Below are 27,056 nucleotides of genomic sequence, written 5' to 3' on the forward strand. Positions count from 1 at the left end.
TGGTTTATATGGAAACACTTATATTTAATCCAATCTTTTAACATTTTTCTTAAAGCAATTTTTTAAAACGTAACAAATATACATATCATTTAGTGGTCTTGTCCAGTGCCTGTGTACTCACAGCCTTTGATGTCTTCTTAGAAGAGAAATAATACATAATATTATAACTCAATCAGTTGTATAGAAGTCAGCAAACCACACACTAATTAGGAGCATATGTTATGTTATTAAAGTGCTGGTTAATCTTGTTTTCCATAGCAAATTATCTGTGGAAAGTTCTAGGATCTTCCTATTTTGTGAAAGGTGTATGTAGACCTTTGCAAGTCATAGTGTTTTAGTTCTAGGTTGTTGTTAGTTTATTCACTTTTGGTTTTCTCTTAGAAAACTAAGAATGTGGGATGATCATTCCCTGAATAATAAAATTATCCACTAAGTGAGTGAATACATAAATACATACAGTGACTATTGGTGGGATTGTGCCATGAACCATAGATTAAATATATTCAGTTCTTCATATACAAGGTCCAATAAAAGATCTTTACTTTCCCCATGTGGGTAGTAAGTAAAGTCAGATCTTTCTAATTATTCTTATTTTTTGTTGAGGATTGGATTCAGTGTTATCCATGTTATTTAATACTAAAATTTAAATAGGTTAATAAAGAGTGCCGTTGTTGGTAAAATTATGAGAATGTCACCTGGTGTAGGGGTTATGATTAACCTCGTCATCCTGACAAATGTCACTTTAAAAAAACCTAATTCTGTTCATTTTTTTGTTCTTTTTTGTGTTCATTTTTTTATATTCTTTTTTTTTTTTGTAAATCAATCCAATGAAAACTGCACAGTTGATTTAATCGAGCTCCAATCATGAAGACTTTGGCTGTTAACTTCAGTGACCCTGGAGCAGAAAGACTTGAGTAAGCATCAGAGTTGACATCCTGCTGTCGGGTGGGGGTCAGTCATGGGAGCACACCAAATTACTTCACTAGAATAAATGGCTACACAACGCATGCAATTAGGGAGTGCCAGTCAAGAACCCATTACTGGAATGCGTCATGAATTAAAATGTATAGTTAATCCAACAGAGCGCAACTGAGGCTCATTACTGAGGAGATGGAGGGCATGTCACACATTTTCACAGCTGTTTAGTACTGCCATTGTTGAATCCATCCCTTCAGTGACAGAGATCTAAGTTGCTGTCTCTCTGAGGCAGTAACTCATGTTCCAACTGTTGGAAGCCAGCAGATGTCAGTTTTCTCAATTGTGGCCTAAGGTGGGAAGGTCATGTTTTTTTTAATCATGCCATCTTGCATATATGGACCAATTAAATGAAAGGAGAGTATACGTATGGAATCTATATGAAGCTAGGATGCTGATTAATCCGTGTATGCAAAAGAGAGGTTCATTGTGAAAAGTGATTTAGTTTATTTGCTCTATGCACAAGGGGGGCTGTAGACAGCTCTCTTATTCTTGGTTTTGCCAAGAACAAAGGTTGTTGATTATATTATTCTTGGTCCATGAATGAGTTCATCAGTCAAAGAAGCTGTAGATGAAGGAAGAACTTTCCAAGTCTGGATCAATGATGAGTTCTGTGGAGGTGTCTGAATCAACATCTTTGATGAAGCCCTCTGTGCCATCCTGAGGTCCATTACAACATGAGTATCAGCCTGTAGTCTCTGGAAATTATCTTCTGGGTGAGGCACATAGGGACAGGAGCACCCAGAAAGTGTTTGAGGTCTGGGTTGCATTTTTCAAGTTATGTGTATAGTTTATTAAATACATGCAGTAGTGCCATTTTTAGACTGTGTTGAGAATATGCTGTGAAGTAAGAATTGAAATTTATCCAATTCTTTCTGAGTAAGGTCCATGAAAAAGTAGACTCTTACCTCTATGTGAAGAAATATGTAGGCAGGTATTTTTAATTACTATACTTGTGCTAAAGGCTGGATTCAGTAGTGTTTATTTTATTATTTAAAATTAAAATCTTTAATATTGAATTAATAAATAATGATAAAAATACTGCATTCTTGGTCCAGGGTTTATTGTTATATAGTTCTGCTTGACTAAGGTCCATCAAAAATCTAAATCCAGTGTAAATCTGCTTTTTCCGCCCCATAGGACATAGAACATAGGACAGCTAATTTAATCATTTTCTAAAAACAACAACAACAACAAAAAACACTGTTGTGAACAAGGAGCACAGAGACTTATCCGAGTAAGTCCCTTAATTCATGTTCTTTATTTGGATGATTTTTTCACTGAGGTATTTCAAAATAATAGATGTCTTCCTAATGCAATAAATTAAAATCTCCAAGTATAGACCAATAATGTCAATGTGTTGTCAACCAAAAATTATGTTTAATCTATACATACACCACTGAGGTGATTTTACAAGGAAGTAGAAGTTATTTCATTTATTTTTGGAGCTGATTAATGTAATTTTAAAATTTTGTAACAAAGTTGATTTAAGCCTTCCCATATGGGTAGAGATCTTGGCTGTTGGCTCTTTGTGGGTCAGCCTGTAAGAATAAGGAAGATCTTGTGAGTGTTTCAGAGCTGGGGGAGATGGTGGTTCCATCCCTTCTTTAACCATGATGAATTAAAAGAGGGCCACAGGGACTGATGCTGAATGCAGATATGCTAGAAAGTGGGAATACTGACTGATGCATTGGTACAAACTTGAGGGCTATAGAGAAAAAATGTAATCTATTAGCTCTGTGGGACAAAAGCCTAAAATTCAAGGATCATGGTTTTGGAATTTTTGATTGTATTATTATTTGCGAATTAGTAAATTAGTCACTAAAAGCAGCAAGAAAATTCAACCATGTCTATCATGGACCAGTGATGAGTGCCATGGGGTTTCTGAAACAATGATTTTGATTAAACCCATATGTAACTCTGAGGTCCACAACAAAGAGAAACCTAGTTATTTTCTTTGTGGGAAGAGGAGACTCCAACCCTTTTCTTGGGCTTTTGTGGTTTATAAATGGTAAAATCAGCCCGTGAATAAAGAAATGTATCAATGAACGAAAAAGCACATACTTTTTGTGTGTGTGTGTGCTCTGGGAATCGAACCTGCGTCTCCGGCATGTGCACACTTTAAATGTGTGATGTAATTTTAAGGCATGTAATGAGATGTGAATTATTATTATTAAAACAATTCTCAGATTCTTAGTCTCAATAAATTAATAGTCAAGGCTCTTACCACTGTTAAGAAGTGTACAGTGATTTACAATGAGAGTCGCTGTTTGTGTTCTGTATTAGCTGTGAGTTGGTAATAACCGGTTCTATTAAGGACTGTTAAACAGTTGATTAAATATGTAACTAAGAAGGAGACAAGCGTGAAGCAATGATGAGACTTTTGAATAAAGGAGTCTTTTAAAATGGAATTTTATAAGCAAACAGTCATAAAAGGAGCCAGTTTGCTCTTCGTTTGGGTCATGGCATAAGGACAAATGTTAAATACTATTCAGAGAAATTATCTGATGTCTGTGGGCTCTCAGATGCTGAGGTATAATTATAAGAGAAGAAATGCATGAATTTATATCTCAGCAAATAATGTACTAATTTGAAGCATGCAATGGCTTTATGTCCTGAGACAATGAGCTCCAGACATTTCTAGCTGTGCATAGCGACATTTATGAGTAATGGTATTTCAGTTCTGTTTTGCTAATTGTTTAACCTTCAACCATTTTGGACTTCTTTTAGAAAAATGAAGTGATACTCCTACATTTACAGGAGTAAGTGAATTAATGCATACATAAATTATTGAATATATTAAGTAGAGTTAAACTTTGACTATTAGTGAGATTGTGCCATGAATTAAATGTCTCATGCATCCAGTTCTGTGCAAAGTACAATAAAAAAGGTGATCGTTGCTTTCCCCATGTGGGTAGCAAGCATAGACAGATATTCCTAACAATGGTTCTTCTTCTTATGTTTACTGTTGAACTCAAGGTGTTCATTATATTATTTAAAGCAGAAAATTACTGCAGTCAATAAATTTAATGTAGTTTTCTCCTCAAATGTTGAGAATATGACACGAACCAAGGTTTATGGTTAAACTGAATACTGCACAACTATGTTTCATTTGCAACAACTAAATGTAGGCTGACTGATTCTTTTTAAGTTTTGCTTTTTATTCCTTAGAATTAACACAGCATCATCATCTTGTGATGAAGATATTGCCTGTTTCCTCTTTGAGAGAGGGAGAGACTGGATCAAGGTAAGTTATAATCAAAGTTCACGCTCTTGCTTGGGAATTCATCACTAAATTTTATTAAAAGAATAAGTGCCCACATGCACAAACCATTCAAAGATGGCCATGCCTTGACCCATGATGGAAATGTGCTATGATCCAAATAAGTACAACTAAATTCATTAGGACAGAAAAAATGGAAGGTTTTTCAGTCATTTTCACAATGGCTTAATACTCTATTTTATTATTTCACCACCATGGACTGGAACACTTCCCCTTGATATTGTTGTATGCCATTAACCCACTGAGGGCATATATCCAAATGAAGTGGAAGAACTTATTTTTAGTTGTGCAGAAGATGGCTGTCTCATGGCGGTCTATTGTACTATATTTAATATATGGGCAGTTTGACTGGAAGAGGCCCAAGCATAGCCCAGTGACCAATATGAAATTTGTGATATGAGAAGAAATGGATTCATTTATACCCCCAGTGCTGAGATGTATCACACAGAGCTCTAGTCCTCTATCCCCATGGGAAGTAGACCTTTACAGATATATTCACAGCTTCAGGAATCTTTTTTCCCCCTTTCTAATTCATGGCCATTGATTCTACTATAATTAATGAATAAATCAAGAACAATATAATTGAATGACAGCATAGAATGCCAAGTATGGATCAATGATGAGTACTTGTGGGGCATCTGAATAGAATGTTTTGATTAAACCCTGTCTGTAACTCTGAGGTCCATTGCAAAAGTGGAATAGTGATTATATGTTTGGGAAATGCTCATAGAGAGGAAATTAGAAATAGTCGAAGATCATGTTCTTGGTCCTTTGTTGTTCATGGGTCTAGATTGTATTACAAATAAATCAATGCATAATTTAATAAAGTATAAATAAACAAAAGCAAAGAGGGCTACACCTCATCCAATTCTGAGAGAAGCTAGTGAATTGAGGATTATTTTTTTTTTACATGGGCAGGCACCAGGAATTGAACCCAGGTCCTCTGGCATGGCAGGTGAGCATTCTTGCCTGCTGAGCCACCATGGCCTGCCCGAATTGAGGATTATTGTTGATATATTTCTGAGGCCTTATGTTCAAATAAAATAAATTGCCACCCCTTTGGGGGGAGGAATAGATAAATATAGACAGACAGCTATACGTGGATGCCAATGTTGTCATTATGGGTTGGTGGTGAGTTGCTGGTTACTTGTTTCATTTTTGAAAGGGACAAAAAGGGGACTTTTGAGAGGGACAAAACTCTTGCATAATTAAATAATGCATTTAATATAATCAATAATAATCCATACAATAAATACCTCTATTCAACAATAACTTAAATGAGTCATTGTAATAAAAACATTAATATAACCTATTGCAATAAACAATTTAATATTATTATTAATAAATGAAATATTAATATTAGGTAATAAAGAACTTGGAAAATGTCTATGTGCAAACACTGAGGATGTTAATCTAACACTGATTTTTATTTAAGAAGAAAAAATATAAATGCGCTTTGTTAATGATTTATGTGAGGAAATAAGTGAATGGATAGATGTTACTCACTTATTTAACAAAATCCAGAGTTCTTGCCCAGTGTCCTTGGGGTTCATGCATGTGAGTGAGAGAGTAATTTCATAACGCAATCCATTATTGAAAAGATGGCCAACTGTGGACCTGTGAAGGCGTATGTAGTGTACAAGGAAGGGGGCATGATTGATGGTGTTCTATCCTACTGAAATTCTTTAAAGGAAAGGATCCAGTGCCCTCCTTTAGGTAAGGGCCATACAGCCCCCACTTTCTTGCCACATCCATCTATTAGCATTTAAGCTGAAATTAGTTAAAAATAAAAATTCACTTCTGCAGTTGTACTCATGGGCCACACGTGGCCAGCAACTAGCATGTTGGGCGGTGTTGAGGAGAAGTACGCACATACAGACGACTGCAGGCAATCTGGCTTTACTGTTTTGCAGTTCTTCAGAAAAAAGGAATAGATAAATTATTTGAAGGCTCATTGAATAAAGGAATCAATAATTTATTATGATTAATGCATTTAAATAAACAAACCAATAATTTATTAGAATTAATTTAGTTGCATAAATGAATCAAGAATTTATTTTGAATCATTGTCAATCAATCAATACATTGATTAAAGTCATTATAGCCACTGATCAGATTGTGTTATGAAACAAGAATTGTTTTGGCCATTAAAAAAGTTATCTAACTTTTTTGCATTTTGGTTGGGCTATCTGAACAGATAATCATAGTAGTTATATCTAACTCTTCTTGTGTTGGGTAGTAGATTAAAAGGTGTTCATTGCATTATTTCACACAAAAAATTGAGCCAACTCAGTACATGAAGGGATGCTGATGATATCCAGGTGACAGAGACCAATCTTTATGATTAATCTAATAATGCTGAGCTAACCTTCATTAAAAAAATTAAAATTACAGTGTTGATTCTTTAAAAAAATCTTCCTTTTCCTCCAGAATGAACACACTGCAGAGAATCAACCCATTCTCCAGCGATGAAGATCATGGCTATTTCTTCCTTGGATAAAGGGCACAGAGATGAACGTGAGTAATCATCGAGATTTCTGTTCTTGGCACACAGGGTTTGTGCAGGTGTGGCCACTGAAGTTTCTCTGTGGAAGAAAAGGCTATCTGCACCCAGATAAAACCCAGGTATCTCAAGGATCGACCAGTAATGGGTGTGGGCTATGGATCAAGAAGTAGGAATAACTCATTCTAGCACAACTGAGTTCCGTTTTTTTTTAAAGATGAGAGGAACTGAACTCATTTTCAAAACAGTTTGATGTTCTACCCTATTTCTGAGCTGCCATTGAGTTAAACATTTCCTGTATTGGTAGAGATCCAGGCTGTTAATTGTTAGGGGAGGCTCTCGGAAGGTGGTAGAAATGTTTGTGTCCTAGCTGTGGGATATTGTTGCGGTGTTTTGGTTGTGTACTGTACCATGTTTTGAAGTGCACAAATTAAATGAAAGCAGTTCAGACTTAGGCTGTGGGTACTGATGGCACAGACACGAAGTAAGGTTTGTGGATTTTTCCACATGAGCAGCACTGCAAGGTTGGAAAGCTTCCGTATGTGAAAGTTCGAATTCTAGGTCATGTGAAGACTATTTTTAAGAGGTTGCGATTGAAGGAATAATGAAGGTATAAATGAATGAAGATAAAGAGTGCTAGGCCTGGACCAATGATGAGATTGGAGGGTGTCTGAATCAAAAATTTTGATTAAACCTTGCCTGGAACTCTGAGGTCCATTATAAAAAGAGACCTTACCTTTTCCCTTTATGGAAATTAGCTTGTGGCAGAAGTAGAGAATATTCAGGCATGTTGACTAAGTACACTCACAGTTTATAAGCTGAATTTTTATATGTGAATCTGGGAATGAATAAATAGAGGAATGTATAAATAGGTGAATATAAGGAAGGCCAGTCAAGGGTCCAATTATGAGAGTAGATAATGAAAGTAATTTGTGTTGATAAAGGCAGTTAACCCTTTCTGGAAAGAGCCTGCCGAGAGATGTATATAAAACTCAACATAGTTGTTTGATACAGGTGGTTGTTTGTGGTTGTTTTTATTTAGAGAGGGGAAAACCTTTACATAAGTAATTGTCTAAATAGTTATTTAATTGCTCTTTAAGAGTGTACCTTATGAAAAGAGTTATCCTCAATATGGTTCTGTTCACTGAGCTTTAGTAACAAATAGAAAATGTTTATTTGTTTATTATTTATAGTTTATTATTCCCTATGGATTATGGAATAGACATATGGAGACATACCAATATTATTCAAGGTTCTTGCCCAGTGTTAGTTAAAAACTCCCATGCTATTGATTCACATGTGACTAAATAAGTCCTTATTTGCTATCGATTTTTTCAGAAAGAGAGCAAAGCATCGTCCTATTGAAGCATGTGTTTGGAAGCTAGAATGAGGATTAATCTTTGTCCATGTTCCTGATATTCTCTCCCAGTTTGGGTTTGGGCATATAGACACATGACAAATTTTTTTTCTGGGTTATTCATGAGTTTACTGTTGTTTTTTGTGCCTGAATATTTTTAATATATGTGAATAGACGATCAAATTATCCCATGAAATTATTCATTTCATAAATGAATACATAAAATAGCACATAACTGAATTAATACTTGAGAAGGGTCAAGCACAGACCATTGGTGAGAATGTGCCATGGATTAGAAATTGAAATCCATCCATTTCTACCAACGATGAGACCATTAAAAATTTTTTAATCTAATTTCTTGCCTATGTGGGTTGGGAGGTATAGATAAATAGTTGCAATAATCATAGTTTTATTTTTGGGAGGTAGATTCAGTGGTTTCCATGATACTATTTAAAATTGATAATTAAGTAAACCAATACCTAAAAAAAAAGGAACACTGTTTTTGGGTCAATGATGAAATGGGATTTGAATTAATTTTATGGTTATACTGTTATCACACAGCTAATGCTCTTTAAATAAATCTAAATCTGCGCTGTTTGTTCTTTTTACTCCACAGAATAAAGATCACGGCTGACTTGGCCAATCTCTGCAGAGGAAGGACGTGGCTTATACCTTCATTACTTCCATTAGTAAGAGACCTTAATACTGAAGTAAGTTCTTCTCAGTTTGGGTGAATCTTTCATTAGCGTTTACTGAATGATTTAAATTAAGCCATGCATAAACCACTGATGTGATTGTGTTCTGCCATTCAATTGTGATTAATCCACTTCCACACAGTTGTGGTTAAAATAAGATGAAGGACATTGTTTTCATTTGCAAAGCTGATTAACGATCCATCTTAATTGTACACTGCATTTGATTTAAACATTCTCCAGAAATAAAAGTGATAAAATTTTAAGACTGCACTGTTCAATGTACAGTCTTTGGTCTCACACACCGATCGCATGTGGCTATTTAAATTTAAATTAATTAAAATGAAATAAAATGTAGAGTTCGGTTCTTGGTTGCACTAGTTGCATTTCCAGTATGTAGTAGCTGCAGGTGGCTACAGTACATTCCATCTCACACAGAGCTCTATTGGACAGCTCCCCCTGGAGGGATGGGAGATAGTTGTGAAGGGAGCTGGTGTTATGGTCATTTATTTTGCCATCTGATAATATAGACAAACTAAATGAAAGAGGAATAAGCTTGGACCAACAGTAAATATGGGATGAATATGAGGTAACACTGTTGATTGAGCTGGAAGTGCCCATTGCAAAAGGAGATCAGTCTATTAGTTCTATAGGAAGATGGCTTAAAAACAGGTCTTGGTCATATTCAAGAATTTAACTTCTTTTTAGATTCATAGATATTGACTTTTTTTTTTTTTTTACTGTCGGTGAATTAATGGATAAGAAAGGTATAAATGAAGAAAAGATTGTTTAGCCTGGATCAATGATGAGTACCCTGGGGTGTCTGAATCAAGGACTTTGATTAAACCCTATAATTCTGAGGTCTCATAAAAGAAGCTTGTGCAGGAGTTTATTTGGGGCCTTCTGTACCGATTGTATTACTGTCAGTCAGTCAGCCCACAAATAAATACATAAATGTATAAATGAATAAAGAGAAATGGGCTACTCCTGGTCCAAATATGTGATGCTACAGGAATCATTATTACTCCATTTCTGAAGCACCGAGTTTCAGTGAAATCAGTTGATTAAAGCTGACCCTTTTGTGTGAGGAGCCTTTATAGAAATGGATGTACGAGCTTATGTTGCCCTGGATTGGTAATGATGGTAGGGAATGTTGCATTTTGTTTTTTTAAGAAAAGGGTAAAAACATTTTCAGAAATTAATAAGAGATTAAATAACTCCCTAATTGAGAGGGTGCTTATACATGCATGCATGTTGAGAGAACGTGCCACAAGACCAGTTACCATCAATCCAATGATCTTTGCTGAGTTCTGGTAGAAAGCAGGATGAAATGATCTACTCTTTTTTCTGTGCTGCATGAACATATGGAAGGCCTTGATACTGTCCAGTTTCTGTGGGTTCACATATAGTAATGATATTATAATAAACAAAAGGATCAGTTCCTATGAGAATTAATTACTTAAATGAAAGCAAAGCTTGGCCCAGTGGTGGGCATGGATTACGGAACCAGAATAGTGACTAGTTCAGTTCTACCCAGCTGCTCTCCATGTAGAGAAACTCAATGTAGGTTCTTAACATTTTTGGAATGGTGAATATATTTTTATGTTATATTTTCCCTTCCTGGGTTTTGGTCCATTTGTCACTGCCAGTTTCTTTAGCATGGAATAGACAATTAAATTACTCCTTGTGTAACTACATATCTACATGAACACAGGCAGCACAAGGATGGACAATTTCTGAGAATGTGCTTGAATCTAGGATTCAGATTAGTCTAATTTTTCCCAAGCAAAATTAATTTAGAAAGAAGATCCAGCTGTAGGGGGCACATGAACGATATATAATAGTCATGGTTGTTATTTTTCTAGTGTCGATTCCAACATTGCTTGTTATAATAGTTATATTCAGTATTTGAATCAACCAATCAATAGGTATGCCAATTAAGGTTTAAATATAAGATATGACAAGCAGCAAGGTTTATTCCTGAACAGTGTGATCTTGAATTCAATTTCTTTTTCAAAAAAATTGCATCTACATTGTTAAATCTATCTATCTATCTATCTATCTATCTATCTATCTATCTATCTATCCGCCTACCCACCTACCCACCCACCCCCATCTATCTCTGTTATCTCTATGTATCTATATATCTATATCTAGTTATTTATCTCTATCATCTATCTATACAACTATCATATATCTATACATACATATATACCTCTTCTTACATTTGCTTTTACTCCATAAAATGGTCACACCATAGCTAATTCAATCATTCCTTAATGAGGAAGATATTGGCTGTTAACTTGTTGAATAAGGAGGGTAGAAACCTCTGTAAGTAATAGTCAAAGCAATTGCTTCTGGTTTGGTGATTTGTCATGATGCTGACTCTATTATTGAAAAGAAGTAAATGGCCACATAAACAAATGAAATAAATGGAAGTCATGCATGGACCAATTCAGCACACTTGTGGCCAATTAAGAAACAAGTAAGGAGATCATTTTTGTTCATTTTCACAGTGGCTTAATTATCCAGTTTTATTTTTCAGTCACGGTTGATTTAATATGGACAAAGAAAATGAAAGGAGATCAAACATTGACCAGTTGGGATTGATTTGAGGCGAGGACAGTGATGCAAAACTGAGTCTATTACCCATAGGGAGCCATTTCCTTCCTCTAGGACAGATGTTAGGAGAGTTTAAACTTTTGTTCTTGGGTTTTGGTAATTCATAAGCTTTGATTATATTATTAGTAGTTAATCAATGAACGTATAAACGAATGTATAAGCTAACAAAGAAAAAGTATACTAAGCATAGACTCATGGTGAGTTAGTACTGGCATGAACCCAGGCTTCCAGATATGCAGCAGTGAAGTCCATTGCAAAAGGAGAGTAGTCCCATTCCTCTTGGGATATGAACCTATTAGATGTTAGAAATATTCAAGAATTTTGTTTTTTGGGGTTTGTGATTCATGGGTAGTTTTTATATTACTTTAAGTGAATTAATCGATAAAAACATAAAAAAAGAATATAACTAAAGAAAAAGCATGGACAAATTGTGAGCCTTTTTAATGAAAACGACGATGATTATTAATCTGTATCTTTATTAATTATCTGTTGCTGGGCTCCACGTTACCGCACTCTTTATCTGGGTCCACAATCTGGGTAAGGCTTGGCTGCGTGCTTTGGCTCAGGGTCAGTCACAAGCTGTTAGGTCCCCGGTTGAAGCTGCAGTCACCGAAGGTTCCCTCAGTGGTTGTTGGCAGGATTCAGTCTGTTGAGGGCTGTTGGCAAGAGGTTGCCCTCAGTTCTTTAGCATCGAGCCTCTCCGCAGGGCAGCTGGCTTCATCAGAGTGAGCAGTGAGAGGGCAAACAAGATGGATGGAAGTCACGGCTATTTATAAGTGACCTTCCATCACTTTGGCCATATCCCATTCTTTAGAAGAGTCCCAAGATCCAATCTACTCTGAACAGAAGGGGGTTTTAACAAGATTGTGGATTCCAAGAAGTAGGGCTTCTTGGGAGCCATTTTATGAAGCAGCTCTGACTACATCTAAGCATTAAAGACCACTCAGAGTAGATCAAGGTTGTTATCCCTTTGGTTAAGGAACATCTCAGCAGGTGTACATTATAATCAATGTTCCTGTTAGGAGCTGGTGGTTAGTTTTATAATTAAAAAGGAAAATATTTACATAATTAAATAAATTACCAAGCAATTAACTAGATGAGAGAGAGCTGTGCTTAGACTAATGTTGAGAACATTTCACATGACAAGATTTATGATTGATTAATGCAATTCTGTTCACTGGTTTCCTTAAAAAATAATAAGCCACAAAGAGAAACTAGTGTGTTGTGGTCCTCTGGACAGATGTTATAGCAATCAGGGTTCTGATTGAGTTTGGGTAAGTAAAGTGACATTGATTATTGTAATAGAAGTGAATGCCTGCGTGTGTTCATAACCCATCCAATTACTTTAAAGAGGGCAAAGCTTGTATTAGGAAACATGAATTCATTAATCCAATTTTGCCCAACCAATAATCATTTTCAGAAAATATTAGTGATAATCAAGGATCTTGTTCTTGGGAATTTTCCTGGCTCCTGAATTTTGATTATATGATTATGATGCAATGACTTGATAAAAATATATAATTAAATGGAGATTAAGAGAGTAAAGCATTGTCCAGTTACACAAATTATGTGGAAAGGCAATAAATACTATTAATGTATATTGAAAATTCCGAAGTCCTTCAGATGAATGGATCAAGGGTGTTATTCCTTTGGCTAAGGGTGATACAGAGTTTTAAATAATACCCATTGTTCTTGCTTTGAGTCATTCACAAATTCAACATTGTTCATTCAATTATGGAATAAGTAAAAAATACTATATATTTATAAATACTTGAACAACTAAGTAAATTATAGGCAGAAAGTAGGGATGGACAGATCAAATGCTTCAAATCTTTTGTCATCTATTCTTCTTTGTATTCCTCAGAATAAAGGTACTCAAGGTGAAGGAAGCATTCTGCCATGACTGAGATATTCAAGGACCTTGCTCTTGCCTATTTATGATTCACAGGTATTGGTTTCATTATCATTAGTGAATTGATGAATTAATCAGTAAACCCTTAAAATACTGAATACAGAAAAAGGGCAAATCCTGGACCAATGATGATGATTGGTGGCGTATGAGTCAAGGATGCTGAATAATAAGTGTCTGGAAGTCTGAGGTCCAATAAGAAAGGAAATTTCTTTTGCCTCTATTGGAAACTATCCTATAGAAAGATACTATGACTATTGAAGGCTCTTACTCTTATATTTGTGCCACGGGTTTTGATTCTATTACTATAAATACATAAATGAGGGAATCCATCAGTAAATATAAATAAATAAATAAGGATAGATTTAAGTATCGACCTATTATGAAAATATGTGGCATTAATGTATATGGGAAACAGTGCAGTGCATTAAGAAATAAATGGCTCAAGGGTGTGTTACCTCTTTTATGAAGGATGATACGGACAAATATAGGTAATCAGCCCTATTCTTGTTCTTGGTAATGGGAGATTTGAAGATGTTCATTTTCTAAGTGAAAATTAGATATAGTACCCCTAGTTAATAAATGCCTACGTGACTGGCTAAATGAATGGCAGAATGCAGTGTTCATTGGACACAGTTTCTTAATCTTTTTATCATCTCCTCTGCTTTGAACTCAGGTGGACATCCCCATGCTGACTTAAGGCTTCTGCCATGATAATGCGCTCAGTGGTTGCCTCTGTGTTAAGAGCATGGAGACCAATGTGAGTAACAAGCAAAGTTCTTGTCTTGGCTTGGGTGATTTTTTTAAAAGGTATTCAGTGTAATATTTAATAAGTGTTAAATATAATAAAAAGGCCAACCTTGACCTGGTAATCAATATGGGATTGACATGAAATAATATGCTGATTTCTGATGTTTTCAACAGTGTGGATACATAACGGAATGGATATATTCATTGAAGCAAATGATTCTATAGGCAGATATGAAGGATACTTAAGGATATTTTTCCTGGGGAATTGTGATGCATGGGTATTCATTTTATTATTAGTGAATTGATGAATTGATTAATCAACAAATGTAGACATGAATGATGAAAAGGAGTGTCAATCTTGGACCAGTGATAACCACTGGTGGTGTATGAGTCATGTGTGGTGAATATGTGTCTGGAAGTCTGAGGTCTAGTAAGAAAGGACTTTGCTTCTATTGGTTCTGCAAGACATGATCAGATGTTGACAGATGTTAAGACTATCCAAGGATATTACCCTTGTCATTTATGATGAATAATTTGTGTCTGGAACTCTGAGGTCCAAAGGAAAAGGGAATCTAGTCTATTCCCTCTATATCCTGTAGATAGATGTTAGGTTTCTACAAGCATTTTTTTCTCTCACCTTACTCATGAATTTTAATTTTATTATGATAATTGAATAAATGAAAGAACCATAAACATTATATAAATCAATAAATGTAAAGAGGGTGAAGCATTATCCCATTATGGATGTATGTGTCAAGGTAAGAAATATATATGCGTATCTATCTCTCTGTATATCTGTTATGAATCATTGAATGATACCTAAATAATTCAGTAAATGAAATACAGAAAGCCAAGATCTGTGGAGACTATTACTGATTTAAAAAAAAAATCATCTGCTTTGACGTTTACTCCTCAGATTGGATACCCTCAAGCTGGCTTACATCTTTGCTTGGTCGTGAAGTCATGGGTCCCCTTGTGTTATAGGAGTGTAGAGAACAGTGTGAGTAGTAGTTAAAGTTCTTGTCTTGGTTTAAGTGTTTTTTTTCCCTCTGTGGGTATTCATTGTTTTATTAAAATTGTGAATATAACCGAAGAAGATCAACTGTGTTCCAGTGATATATAGGAATTGATATAAGCTTTATGTCGATGAACTCATGTATGAAAACTTGATGATGGGAAAGAAAGAGACCGGTGTGAAAAATGATTCTATAGATAGATGCAAGAATATTCAAGGTTCTTCTTCTTATGTTTTTGTGACTCATAGTTATTTATTCTTTTGCCATCAGTGAATTAAATGAATTAAGCAAATGTAGATGCTAGTGATAAAAAGGGGCCCAAACCTGAACCAGTGATGATGACGATGAAATGACAGATTCATTCATGTCTACATTTGTTAATTATCAATTCACCAGGTCTCCAATAATAAAGTAAATACCCATGGATCACAGTCCCCCAGGAAAATTTTCCTTAAGTATCCCTCATATCTGTCTATAGAATCATTTACCTCAATGAATGTATCTATTTCATTATTCATCCACACCATTGAAACATCAGAAACTAACATATTGTTTCATGCCAATCCCATATTGATTATTAGGTGTATGAGTGTCTCAAACTGTGAGGTCCATTCAAAGGATCTTATCTTTGTGGACATGGGAATTTGATTCTCATTATATATGTATCAATGAAATAATTATCGGATATAAAGTTGAAGAGGATAAACCATTAACGGATGATGAAAATACGTTGTGAGGCAAAAAACACACATTAATGTATACTAAAAACACTGGAGTCTGGTGAGAAATACATGATTCAATATCATCCTCTTTGACTAAGGATGAGAGAGACAAATGTAGGTCATTGTCAATGTTCTTGTTGTAGGTCAGTGAAAAGTTTGATAATGTTCAGTTTCTTAAGAGAAGAGTATTATCTCGATTAATGAAAGTCCAGATGACTGATGAAATGACAGATTCAATGCAAAGTTCAATAGAGAAAATGTCTCAATTTTTCAAGTCATTTGCTCTGATTTGTATTCCTTAGAAAGGATCACCAAAGCTGTTTTAAAGTATTTTGCTGTGGTCAAGAGTTCCATGTTTGCCTCTATTTTTTGAAAGTATGAAGACCAACGTGAGTACTACTCTGGGTATAATTAATGAAAAATATATTGTAGTGGCAAATGATTTTATAGACAGGTGTGGAGATGGTCAAGTCTCTTGTTCTTGGTTTTTTGTGATTTGTAATTTTAGTTTTTTATTAGATAATTGATGAATGAATAAACAAATGTAGATATAGATGAAGAAAAGCAGTACCTACCCTGACCAATGATGATGACTGGTGGCATATGCGTCATTTGTGATGAATACTATGTGTCTGGAAGTCTGAGGTCCAAACAAAAAAGAATGTAGTCGAGCTTCTCATGAAAATGGTCCTGTAGAGAGATGTTCAGAATAGATCAGGATGGTGTTCTTGGTCTTTGATTTTATGGATCATGACTGTAATATTATAAATGCAACATGGAGGGAATCAATAAACAAATGTAAATAAGGAATTGTGAAACTATGTAGTAAGGTAGTAAATCATATATATATAAATTAGTATTAATTCACATCAGTAAATACCTCAATGACGAAATGAAAAGTTTAATGCAAGGATCAATGGAGATAATGTCTCAATCTTTGTATCTTCTGCTCTACTTTGTACTCAGAATGGGCTCCCCCAAGTGGGTAGACGCATTCTCTCATGGCCCTGACTGCTGTGATTGCCTCTGTCTGTGTTAGGAGTGTGAAGGCCAATGTGAGTAATGGCCAAAGTTCTCATCTTTGTTTCTGGGCATATTTAGTCTAGCCACTTAATATTAAAAAAAATCAATATAACCAAAAATGACAAACCAAGTCCTGATGATCATATGTGATTTACATGAAATTTGTCAATTAATCAATATTTGCAGCCCTGAGGATGCCTAATGAAAGAAATATATTCAAAATTTATTCAATGTTACAAATAATTCTATTGGCAAATAATAGGAGTCCTTTAAGATTTTGTTCTTGAGTTTTTGTGATTCATTGGTGTTTATTTTATTATTGTTAGCGAGCTGATGAATAAATCAGTTAGCAAGTATAAAAACATTCGCAGAAAAGAGGGCCAATCCTGGACCAATGATGACAACTGGTGGCGTTTGAGACATGGGCAATGAATATACGTGTCTGAAACTCTTGAGGTTCCGCACAAGGAATCTTATAGACACATGCCAGGACTATAAAAAGATCTTGTTCTTGGTTTTTGTGTTTATGAATTTTGTTAGTATAAATGGATCAATGAAAGAATCACTATACGAATAGAAGTGAAGAGGGCGAAACATTGTCCAATTGTGAATATATGTGTTGGGAAGAAAATATTGTTAATATATATTGAATACACTGAAATTCAAATGGTTCAGTGGTTCAACCCTCTTTGTCTAAGGGTGATATAGACATTATTAGTAAAAGTCAGTGCTTTTCATCTTTTCAGTGCAAGGTCAACAGAGTTTTTTTCCTTAAGAGAAAAATAATTAAACATTATCCCAAATTAGTAAATGCTTAAATGACTGACAAGTCTATGGACTTAATATCTCAATCTTTTTATCAATCTTTTCTGCTTTATACTCTTCAGAATTGGTGAACCCAAACTGTTAAAAGCATCATTCATGGTCACGAGCTCAGTGGGGATCTTTGGAGACCAGTGTGAGTGATAGTCAACATTCTTGTCTTTGTTTTGAGCGTTGATTTGAAGGTATTCACTGTATTATTTACAAGTGTGATGTACACTCAAAAAAGGCAAATTTGTCCTAGTGATTGTTATCGTTTTGATATGTTGGTTAATCCATATATATATCATTAAGGACAACTAATGAAAGAGATCAGTGTATACGTGATGTGATTCTATAAACAAATTTTAAAGATAGTCAAGACTCATTCTTGTTTTTTATGACTCTTAGACGTTTATTTTGTTCTTATTAATATGATGAATTAATCAATAAAAACGTGTAGATATGCATGAAGAAAAACACGGTCAATTCTGGCCCAGTGGTGATGACTGTTGGTCTTGTGAATCACAGTTGATGAGTTACAGATGTCTAGAAGTATAGTTGGGCACAAAAAGAAACCTAAATTGTTCATTCTTTTGGAAATAATCCCATAGAGAAATGTTAGTATTATTCCAGGAGCTTATTGTTTTCCATGGGGTATTGCTTGTAGTTTTATGATTTAATTAATTCTTGAATTAAGCATTTTGTGCACAAGTGTAAAGTACAGCCAAGTGTAGACTAACTATACCATAAATATTTTGCCCCTCTCAAGGAAACATTCTTGGATTATACCAATTTTGTTTACAAATACATAGACAGGTATTAAAATAGTAGTTATGTTCTTGATAACTCATAACGTAGATGTTGTTTGGTTTCCTAAGAAATAATAGACGGCTGGACAAACCATTTTATGCACTAAAAATTAATAACTAAACAAATAATTCAGGGTCAAGAACTGACTTAATAATGTGCCACAAAGCAAGGAATTAGATGAATACGATTTGGTAAGGTGATGTATACTTGTAGAGAATATCAAGGCTTATATGTTTGAGCAGAGACATGAGACCAATATGTCTAAGAGTTGGTTGTTTTCTTTGATTTGGTTGATGGCTTTAAGAGTGTTCATGTAAAATTGGTAATTGAAGTAATTCAATAAATAAAATGAGATTCATTTTTGTGCCAGTGATAGAGAGTCACGGACAAGTGTTGGAGAGTCCTTTCATCCTGATCAACTCGCATTTATAGAAACAAAATCTGAATCTTGGTTGTTTCACTCTTTTTGATATCTCCTTTGAACTTCCCAGAGTTGATTCATTTGGCTGATAAATCACTCTTTAATCATGGTGGTATTTGTTATTTCCCCAGTGGGTCAAGAGCAGGTGGAAGTATGTTCTTGATCTTGGTTGGGTGGTTAATTCATTGATACTCACTGTACTGTTGAGAATGGTCAAATGCTACGTGCATAAATAAAATAAAAAATGAGAAGGAATGAGAACTGTTCTGAACCAAGAATTAAAATTAGCCCAACTATAGACAGTTTTAAAGATTGATGCTATTTCCTTTTTTCAGAGTTTTTAGCTTTTTCATAGTTCATATAAACTTCCTTGTAGTGATAAATCATCTAGTCTGGTTACTCCTTGAGGAAGGAGCACATATGAATTGTAGATAATAAGCAATATTAGGGTCAATTGGTGCATTCTTCTTGTTCAGTGTTACACCTTAATAGAGTGTATAATTAGTTAAAATGTGTCAATTATGGAGCACTGATAGGAAATGGAATAAGAGCAGATCTAAAGTTTAATTATTGTATTTATATACCATTAAAATCCATTACAAAAAGAGACCTTGTCCATTACCACTCTTGAAAATGAGCCCATTGACAGATATTAGGAATATTCAAGGAATTTGTTTTTGAACCATGTAGGTTGTTCATGGCTATTAATTTTATTATAAATGGATCAATAAATATAAATATCAATGCAAATGAATATAGATCAGTCTACTAAAGTTCTGTTTCATTATGAGTTCATGTATTAGAACAAGAATTATTATTATTCCATGTCTGAAATACTATGGTTCATTAAGAAAATAGACCAAGGCTAGAACCCTTGTCTGTAACTAATGCATACACAGATGTGAGAGTAGTGAATGTTTTCACATCAGATGCTGGTGAGTTTTAGCTATTTCCTCTGTTAGAGTACTAGAAAAGTTGTATAAATATATAAATGCAGAAATAGCTAAGGAAATGAAAGCATGCTAAACTTGGGTCAATCGTAAGGATGTGTTATGAAGCAGGGGTTATATATTAATTAAGCCAGTTTAGTGCAATGGAGAACAATTTAAAAAGAGATCAAGGCTTTGTCATTCATTTCCATAGCTGGATATTATTCCAGTATTGGTTTCACTGCAGTTTATATAATATTCCTTAATTTATAAAGGTCTGTGGATTAGATTTAAGGCTTATGTCTCAAAGCTTTTACCTTGGTAGAAGTTATTGTCAGTGTTTTAGATGTTGAGTGGGATAAGCAGCTGACAATTGCTCATTGTTACATCTCAAAGGAATGTACAAATTAAATGAAAAAATGACCTACTACAGACCAATTTTGTGAATGGAAATGAATCAGTGAAAGTATCAGTAGACAAAGAAATAAATAGGGGAAAAGTGCCAAACTCAAACAAGATATTTTGTTAATGTGGTTTGAAAGCTTGCCTCCAATAAAATAAATAGGTATATCTATTTATATCTTATAAAATTAAAGTAGGAAAGCATATGATCAATTAAATGAATGTCTCATGTTCTTTATTGTCTACTCTATATTCCACAGAATGGATTCCATGACCAGGGGTATTCTTGATTAACTCTTGCTTTGTGAGTATAAACCAATATAAGTCACAGGCAGAGTTCTTGCCTTGTTCATTTAAAGGTATTGACTCCATTATTAAAAAGTTTGAAACGTAATGATAGAATACCAATCATGGACTAATGAGTGATAGGTAAGGAGTTGATATGGAGCATGTATATTAATTCATCCATACTTCAGTACTGAGGTAGATTAAAGAAAGAGTTCTAGTCTCTTAGCTCTGGAAATGTATTCTATAGAAGATGCTAAGAATATTCTAGAGTCTTATTTGTTTTTTTTTTGATTCATGGGAACATATTTTGCTATTATTACTAAATTAGTGGATTAATCCATAGAACAATGTAAATGATAAATAATATATCTGCAATTTTGAGATCCACACAAAAAGAAAACTAGTCTATTACCTCTATTGGAGATATTAGTAATATGCGAGGATTTTTTTGGGGGGACTTTTAGATTTCATGGATATCGATTGTATCATTATAAGCAAATCAGTGCATGAATTAAATAAGTGTATGAAAAAAAGAAAAACAGACAAGTATGGATAAACTATAACATAAACAATGAAGCCAGCACTGTTCCTAGTGTCCATGATATATGTTTCAAACTTTTATACTTTTGGAGAAGACATTGAAGGACAGATGTATGAAATTGTCAGTGTTCAATGGTCTGGGTTATTTTGAGTTCCTGGATGTTTGGTTTATTAGAAAGTATGTAAATAACTTAAAGAGGCCCAAGCATGGCCAAGCAAGAATGACCCAATTGTGTTCACTGAGTTCTGTTACAAAAAACAAAGTCTGTTAGCTCTTATAATGAGTTCAGACATTACTATTATTTAGTGATATTGTTTTGAGTTGTGTACAAATATCTTGATTTTTTTCCTTATAAGTGGATAAATAAGTTAATGACTTATCGATTAGCTAAACATCCGTGACTCTTACTGGACTGTGTAAAGAGCGTAATACAGATAGGCAGAAATTTTGCGGGTTTCTGGGAGGTTACATACTGTTCTATGAAAAAATGATAATAGTTGATATTTAGCTAAATTAATTCATGAATTAAAGAATGACTGAATGAATAAAAATAGCATTGAACACTGACAGTTGATGAACTTGTGCATGCGACACATAGCTCCATGAATTCACTTTTGCACAGGTGAGGGTCAGTGGTAGAGCAGATCAGGGCTGTAATCTGAACTGGAGGCATCAAGACTCATGTGTAATACTCAGCTTTTACTCTTTTTTTTGTATAGGTGGATTTAAGGTGTGTGCTCACTATTTTATAAATAATTAAATATTAAATTATTTGAATAAATAAAAGGGGTCTATTCTTGGCCCAATGGCAGAAAATGGCATGAATCTATGCTTGATATTAATCTAATCCCTCTCTTTTCACATCCATTAAAATGTAGTGTAATTACATTAAAATGTAATTTTGTTTCATTCATTTCAACATTTACTTTATTCTTTACATAACGGGCACGTAGGTGGTTGAACGTTCTGTAATAATGAAGATTTGGGGTTACTTTGGTTGGTGAGGAGCATGCAGTTCAAGGTAAGTGTTACTCAACGCTCCTGTTCTTGGTTTGGGTGATTTGTTCTTGGGTGCTAATTCTGTTTTAATATTGAATAAATGTGTAGATCCATAAACAAAATTTAAGAAGACCAAGGATGAGAAAGTTTTATGGAGAAAGGAATAAAATTAGCCCCATTCAATGCAGATGTGTGGATAATTAAAAGCAAAGTTTAAGTCTGAGGCCATTTCAGTTGCTTTGTGGTTGTTTAATATCTCACTTTAGGTTTGCATTATAGTCATTTAAATTCATTGTTTTAGTAATGATCCGATTGTTAACTAGAGGAGAAAGGAGCACATATGAAGTTGGAAATAATTTTTAATATTATAGTTTTCAAGTGAAATGGTGCATACTGGGTTTTTCATAAGTATGTTTTAATAAACTGTTAAGATTCAAGGGAAAAAAGGCCAGTCATGAGTGGAATGAAATCTTGACCAGGGTTTATGATTAGTATATTTGTGTAACACTCAGGTCCATTAGGAAAAGGTACCTAATGTAGTCAACTCTGTGGGAGGTTAGTCCATTGAGAGATGTTAGGAGTATTCAAGAAATTTGTTCTTGATCTTTGTTGGATTCATGGATATTATATATGTATGTATGTACATATACACACACATAAAATATGAATAGTAATGGAGGTAGTGGTCTGAATATGGCATGCATTGGCACGAGGCTTCTTATTATCCCACAATTAAAACGCAGCACTGAGTTTCACTAAAAAAAACAGGACACTTGTCACTAGTGAGCACACAAGCAGATATATGTTTGTATTTAGGTTGATTGAGACTTTCTACTTGTGTCTACCTATGTGAATGTTTCACAGGTGTTAGATTTTTGTGAAAGAAAACTGTAGTTTTCAGGTGTATGTGACAGCCAGTGTTTTTTCCTTGCATCAGTGGTGAATTCTAGGTGTATGTTTTTTGAAGAGAAAAGAATTGTTTTATATAATGAAAGGGGGAGAGAGTATGGGCTCAGTGGAATGAATAGCTCATTCTCTTTCTCTCATCCACTATAGCATAGATGCCATGATCAGGATGTTTGTGGGCTAGGAGCATATAGGCCAATGTAAGTAAGAGTCGAAATTCTTGTTAGAGAATGCCAATAATGGATTGATGATAAATTGGGATTGATATAAAGCAAGTATGTTGATTAATCCCTGTTTTCTACAATGATGTCAGTTAAAGAAAGAATACTAGTCCAATAGCTCTTTGGAAAATGATTTCTTATAGAGATGTTAAAGCTATCTGGGTTTCTTTATTCATGGGTTTAGATTTTGTTATTAGTGAAGTAATGAACTTATCCATAGATAAAGTTATGACTGAGTGAATAAAAAGAGGGGGAAATCTGGATCAGTCACGAGGCTAGTTGTGTTTGAGTAAAGGATGGTGAATAATGACTATCTAGAACTCTGTGGTCCAGAACAAAGAGTAATAAATATATTCGCCTCTGTCAGAGATGAGTCTATAAACAGAAGTTAGGGATGCTTATGGGTTCTTTTTCTTGAACTTTTGAGCTCCATTGATATTGACTGTTTATTATGAGTTTATCAATGCATGAGTAATGGGACAAACGTATGAATAATTGAAAAAAATTAGGACCAAATTTGGAATAACTATAGCTAATGTAATGAATCAAGTATCATCATCAATCCATTACTGAGGAACTGAAATCCATACAAAACTTTTGTATCTTAGGGTTAGGCATATAGGGAGAGGTATTTGTCAGTTTCAACGTTCATGCAATGTACTATTTTTGATCAGTAGGATTTTTCTCTTTTGAATTAAGAAATAGCATAAAAATGTTGATAATTTTGATTAACTAACTGCATTAAGGAGAACCAAGTATGAACCAGTGGCAACAAAGTGTCCTAAATGAGATAGTCCAGTCGTCTTCATTGAGTTCCATTTGAAAAGTCATGTATGATAATGAGCAGTTATTGTTAATCAGTTGTACTTTTTCGAGTTTGTGTACAAAGATATTAATCTGCTCATTACAAGTGAAAAAATGAATAAGTTAATAGCAATGTGTAATGTGTACAAAGATATTAATCTTCTCATTACAGGTGAATAAATGAATAAGTTAATAACAGTGTGTCAATTAAAAACAAATAAAACATGAGCCCGTAATGAGTAGCACGTTTTGAAACATTGGGCATGCACCATCCAGTTTGACTCAGGTGATCCCCCTTTTAAGAAAAGTCTTGGCTCTTACCAGTTTGAGTAAGAAGCAGACAAATAAACACAACAACATTTCTCTCCAGAGTTTCTGGAAAGTTAAATATTTATTTTGAATAAAAACTAAAGAGTTTATCAGACTAATTCATGTATTAAAGAATGAATTGATGAACATGTATTATGAAGAAAAGGATTTATATAAATCTAATTCTTCTAAATCAAGTTTCATTTGAAAAGAAGTTCTGTGTTGTCGCCTGTCTGGGTAGTAGTCAGCTTTTGTTCTTGTTCCAGGTGGTGGATTCACAGGTGTTCATTATTTTAATTAACTATTAATAAACAAAGTAATTTAATAAGTCAATGAGTTTAATTCTTAGGCCAGTGATAGAAAATGGCATGGTCCATGGTAAAGATTAATCTAATCATGCTCACAATGATTTAAAGCATCTAAATATTTGTTAAAATCAATTAGCTAAAATGAGGCACCATATGGGACAATGATGAACATGTGTGTCAGACAAAGTTTGTGATTCATCTTGCTATACAGAATTGATGTTCATATTAAAAAAATTCGTGTTCTCATCCTCTTACCAATCTGAGTAAATAGCTCATTAAAAGATGTACATATACTTTTTTTTGCTTTCTTTGCATTTTTGTATGTTGTGTCTTCATTTTCGTTTATCTCAAAGTATTCTCTAATTTTCCTTGTGATTTCTTCTTTGACCTGATGGTTATTTAGGAGTATGTTGTTTATTTTCCACATGTTTATGAATTTCCTATATTTCTTTTGTTATTAATTTTTGATTTCGCCCCCTTGTGTTCAGAGAAGACAGTTTATATGATTTGTCCTTATAAATTTATTGAGATTTGTTTTAAGGTCTGGCAGGTGGTCTGTGCTGGAGAATATTTTATGTGCACTTGAGAAGCAGTATATTCTGCGTGGTTGGGTTGACTTTCCTATAGTTATAGAGCTTGTTGTTTATCGTGAGGTTCGTGTCTTATATTTCCTTGCTGATGTTTTGCCTAGTTTTTTGATCCATTGTTGATACTGGGATATTGAAAATTATTTTTGAATTGTTTATTCCTCCTTTCAACTTTGTCAGTTGTTGCTTTGTGTACTTGGGTCTCTGTTATTAGGTGTATGTATATTGATGATTTTTTTTATCTTCCTGTTAGATTGACCTTTTTATCATGCCAAAATATCCCTCTTATTCTCTATATGTTTTATTTTCAAGTTGGCTTTTCTGATATTAATATGATCATTCTACCCTAGCCTTCTTATGTTTGGGGTTTGTATGATATGTATTCTTCCATCCTTTTAATTTCAACCTGTTTGCATTTTTTATTCCAAATATGTCTCCGATAGACAGCATATAGATTGGATATTGTTTTCTCTTTTTAATCATCTTAAAATCCCTGTGTTTGAATTGGATTTTACAAACCATTTACATTTAATGTTCACAATAGTTTTTGTTTTTTTTTAATGATAAATGGGCATAATAATACATGAAAACTTAATTAATTAATATAGGAGGGCAAGACCCAGTCCAGTGATAAAAATGTTACATAAAATCAAGATTATTTAAGTTAATGATAGAAAAATTAAACAAGTAAAAATGCCTCAATAATATATTGTGACATAAATCAAGGTTTAAAATGAATCTGATTTTTTCACCTGGCTGCAAACATGCGCAGGATCAAATAAGGTCAAGCCTGTACTGAAGTTTATGATACCAAAGTTTATGATTAATTTGATTCAGTATGATTTAGAGTAATCCATATGACTTAGGGTGACTTTAAAAACAGGCCAAGTCTATGTCACTCATTTTTATATCTCCTTAAATTTCTATTTTAGGTTTTTCCTAAATATTCTGTAATTGATAAAGCTGCAGGTTACTGTCATGGCGAGGAACGAGTGCACAGGAGAGGTAAGTACTTGTGAGTGTTTTAGTTGTAGTTTATTTTTGCTGGGTTCATTTTACATAGAGGAAGAATATATAAACTATATGAACAAAGACCAGTCGTGGACCAGTGATGTGAATGGAATGCATTCTGAAATAGGCTTTATGATCAAGACTTTTCTGACCTACTGAGGTCCGTTACAAAAAGACATGTGTCATTTCTTTGAGGATAAGCATACAGCTAGATTTCATTAACATTCAAGGATGATGTTTTCAGGCTTTGGAGCTTTTTTTAAAAATTAAAAAAAAAATATAGGTGAATAATTGGGAGCCTAAACAAATATGTATACGTATAAAGATGATGACTGTGAAGCATAGCCAACTATGTAAATATGAGGCAAGAATTATTATAAACAAAACTTGAAATCATTAAAGTTCATCAATTGGGTCAAGAGTTACCTTTTTTTGGTAATAATGATAATTGACAGTGTTAAGTAAGAGTCATTGTTCTTTATTTGAATCAGTGCTGAGTTTGAGTGGTACATTTACAGTGGAGAGAAGAAATAAATAATACTACAAATGCCTAAATGGCTAGAAAAATGAAATCGAGACCTGTAACAATTGAAAGAGGGTCTTGATATTTTATTCTGCATTTCCTGTGCTCCTCAGAATGGACACACCCGAACTGATTTAGTCTTCGGTCATGGTCTTGAACCCAGTGTTTCAGGGGTATGGACAGTGCAATAGTCAAAGCTCTTCCCTTGATTTGAGTGTTTTATTTAAGAATATTAACTGTGTTATTTTAAAATAGCATTAAATGTAAATAAAGAAGTTAACCATGTCCCAGTTATGGGATTGATGTGAAACATGTTGATTAGTGGATATGGGTACCACTAA

At 34.1% G+C, this 27,056-nt stretch overlaps 1 long non-coding RNA gene, 10 other non-coding genes and 1 pseudogene across 12 annotated transcripts in view; all 12 read left to right on the forward strand.

The window, feature by feature from the left end:
• The window catches only part of LOC143652214 (uncharacterized), an 81,591-nt gene that overhangs the window by 32,088 nt on the left and 22,447 nt on the right, over positions 1-27,056 (forward strand). For both annotated transcript variants that reach the window (XR_013160492.1, XR_013160493.1), the window contains 9 exons: positions 843-914; positions 2,116-2,212; positions 4,147-4,222; positions 6,689-6,775; positions 8,735-8,828; positions 13,297-13,380; positions 14,018-14,101; positions 15,008-17,810; positions 20,479-26,186. This is a non-coding gene — a long non-coding RNA (uncharacterized LOC143652214). The remainder of the gene's footprint in view (positions 1-842; positions 915-2,115; positions 2,213-4,146; positions 4,223-6,688; positions 6,776-8,734; positions 8,829-13,296; positions 13,381-14,017; positions 14,102-15,007; positions 17,811-20,478; positions 26,187-27,056) is intronic.
• LOC143652878 (small nucleolar RNA SNORD113/SNORD114 family) lies at positions 1,570-1,646 on the forward strand. The gene has a single exon (XR_013160926.1). It is a non-coding gene; the product is annotated as a small nucleolar RNA SNORD113/SNORD114 family (small nucleolar RNA).
• Positions 2,832-2,906, forward strand: LOC143652866 (small nucleolar RNA SNORD113/SNORD114 family). The gene has a single exon (XR_013160916.1). It is a non-coding gene; the product is annotated as a small nucleolar RNA SNORD113/SNORD114 family (small nucleolar RNA).
• LOC143652859 (small nucleolar RNA SNORD113/SNORD114 family) lies at positions 4,868-4,944 on the forward strand. The gene has a single exon (XR_013160910.1). It is a non-coding gene; the product is annotated as a small nucleolar RNA SNORD113/SNORD114 family (small nucleolar RNA).
• Positions 7,405-7,479, forward strand: LOC143652858 (small nucleolar RNA SNORD113/SNORD114 family). Its single transcript, XR_013160909.1, has one exon. It is a non-coding gene; the product is annotated as a small nucleolar RNA SNORD113/SNORD114 family (small nucleolar RNA).
• Positions 9,606-9,677, forward strand: LOC143652874 (small nucleolar RNA SNORD113/SNORD114 family). The gene has a single exon (XR_013160923.1). It is a non-coding gene; the product is annotated as a small nucleolar RNA SNORD113/SNORD114 family (small nucleolar RNA).
• On the forward strand, positions 13,463-13,537 carry LOC143652844 (small nucleolar RNA SNORD113/SNORD114 family). The gene has a single exon (XR_013160897.1). It is a non-coding gene; the product is annotated as a small nucleolar RNA SNORD113/SNORD114 family (small nucleolar RNA).
• On the forward strand, positions 14,451-14,522 carry LOC143652854 (small nucleolar RNA SNORD113/SNORD114 family). The gene has a single exon (XR_013160906.1). It is a non-coding gene; the product is annotated as a small nucleolar RNA SNORD113/SNORD114 family (small nucleolar RNA).
• LOC143652880 (small nucleolar RNA SNORD113/SNORD114 family) lies at positions 14,559-14,650 on the forward strand (annotated as a pseudogene).
• Positions 16,406-16,480, forward strand: LOC143652853 (small nucleolar RNA SNORD113/SNORD114 family). The gene has a single exon (XR_013160905.1). It is a non-coding gene; the product is annotated as a small nucleolar RNA SNORD113/SNORD114 family (small nucleolar RNA).
• Positions 17,240-17,314, forward strand: LOC143652860 (small nucleolar RNA SNORD113/SNORD114 family). The gene has a single exon (XR_013160911.1). It is a non-coding gene; the product is annotated as a small nucleolar RNA SNORD113/SNORD114 family (small nucleolar RNA).
• On the forward strand, positions 23,433-23,506 carry LOC143652877 (small nucleolar RNA SNORD113/SNORD114 family). Its single transcript, XR_013160925.1, has one exon. It is a non-coding gene; the product is annotated as a small nucleolar RNA SNORD113/SNORD114 family (small nucleolar RNA).

Source organism: Tamandua tetradactyla, chromosome 12, assembly GCF_023851605.1.
Source record: "Tamandua tetradactyla isolate mTamTet1 chromosome 12, mTamTet1.pri, whole genome shotgun sequence".
NCBI classification, from domain to species: Eukaryota; Metazoa; Chordata; class Mammalia; order Pilosa; family Myrmecophagidae; genus Tamandua; species Tamandua tetradactyla.